The 1,776-nt window shown below is 40.6% G+C and overlaps 1 pseudogene; it reads right to left on the minus strand.

The window, feature by feature from the left end:
* Positions 1-428: 428 nt before the first annotated feature.
* LOC109731083 (histone-lysine N-methyltransferase SETMAR-like) lies at positions 429-1,468 on the minus strand (annotated as a pseudogene).
* Positions 1,469-1,776: the final 308 nt, after the last annotated feature.

The raw sequence follows: 1,776 nt of genomic DNA on the forward strand, positions 1-1,776 counted from the left end.
ACAGCTACTATCCCAGAGCTGACTGAAAAGGTGCGGGCAGCCCCACCAACAAGGTCAGCTCCCCTTGTCAGGTCCCAGTCATCCTGTGAGTGCTGCAAGCTGAGGCTTTGAGGGGAAAATAACACATCCCCTGAAAATAAGCCCTAGGGCAGGCATCCTCAAACTATGGTCCCCAGGTCACATGCAGGCCGCCTAGCACATTTATCCGGTCTTCTGGGTATTTTTGCCACCGCTGACTGTCCTGCTTAGCAGCTGACTTGACCAGGGCCCACAGTGCACACTCTCCAACAGTCTTAGGGACAGTGAACTGGCCTCCTGTTTAAAAAGTTTGAGGACCCCTGCCCTAGGGTGTCTTCTTGAGGAAAAATAAATATAAGATCCAGTCTTATTTTCGGGAAACACAGTAACTAGGCTCAAACACATCTTTATTAATCAAAATAGGAACCATTACAATCAACACATTTTTGCCAATGAGAAATAAGTTTGTTTATTCCTGTAGCATAAAAATCCATGCTTTGGGATTCAACGAACTCTTGAAAAGAGTGCATTTTCTGCATCCTGCTCATTGTGAAAGTGTTTTCCCTGCAAAAAGTTGTCAAGATGCTTGAAGAAGTGGTAGTCAGTTGGCAAGCAGTCAGATGAATATGGCAGATAAGGCAAAACTTCGTAGTCTAATTTGTTCAACTTTTGAAGCGTTGGTTGTGCAACATGGAGTTGGGTGTTGTCATGAAGAAGAATTGGGCCCTTTCTGTTAACTAATGCCGGCTGCAGGCGTTGCAGTTTTGGGTGCATCTCATTGATTTGCTGAGCATACTTCTTAGATGTAATGGTTTTTTTAGGATTTAGAAAGCTGTAGTGGATCAGACCAGCAACAGACCACCAGACAGTGACCATGACCATTTTTGGTGCAAGTTTGGCTTTGGCAAGTGTTTTGGAGCTTCTTCTTGGTCCAACTATCGAGCTGTTCATTACCAGTTGTCGTATAAAATCTGCTTTTCGTAGCATGTCACAATCTGATCAAGAAATGGTCTTGTGTTGTTGTGTACAAGAAGAGAAGACAACACTTGGAAATGACAATTTTTTTTATTTTCAGTCAGCTCACGAGGCACCCACTTATCAGGCTTTTTCACCTTTCCAATTTGCTTCAAATGCTGAATGGTAGAATGGTCAACCTTGAGTTTTTCGGTAACTTCTTGTGTAGTCATGTAGTTGCAAGAGGATCAGCTTTGATGATTGCTCTCACTTGGTCATTGTCAACTTCCAATGGCAGGCCACTGAGCTCCTCATCTTCAGGGCTCTCGTCTCCTTTGCAAAACTTCTTGAGCCACCACTGCACTGTATGCTCATTAGCAGTTCCTGGACCACATGTGTTGTTGATTTTGCAAGTTTTCTCTGCTGCTTTAGAACCCATTTTGTACTTAAATAAGAAAATCGTTCCAATTTGCTTTTTGTCTAACATCATTTCCATAGTCAAAAGTAAATATAAAATAAACAGCAAGTAATAAGTTATTAGCATAAAAACATAAAGCAAGAAATGTGCATTAAAATGTATAACACAATCACAGTTATTTAAGAATGTATTCCAATATCAAAGGGCAAATTTCAACAATGCTAAAACTGCAATTATTTTTGCACCAACCTAGTACATGTAAAATGAAAGCCACAATGAATCTCAAAGCTTCTTTGAAAAATCATTTTAAATTCCATGATATAAAACATCAGGGTAATCAATAAAAATACGTAATTTGATGGTCACCCCCATGTATTTCCATCACC

Source organism: Microcebus murinus, chromosome 7 (assembly GCF_040939455.1).
Source record: "Microcebus murinus isolate Inina chromosome 7, M.murinus_Inina_mat1.0, whole genome shotgun sequence".
Lineage (NCBI taxonomy): Eukaryota > Metazoa > Chordata > Mammalia > Primates > Cheirogaleidae > Microcebus > Microcebus murinus.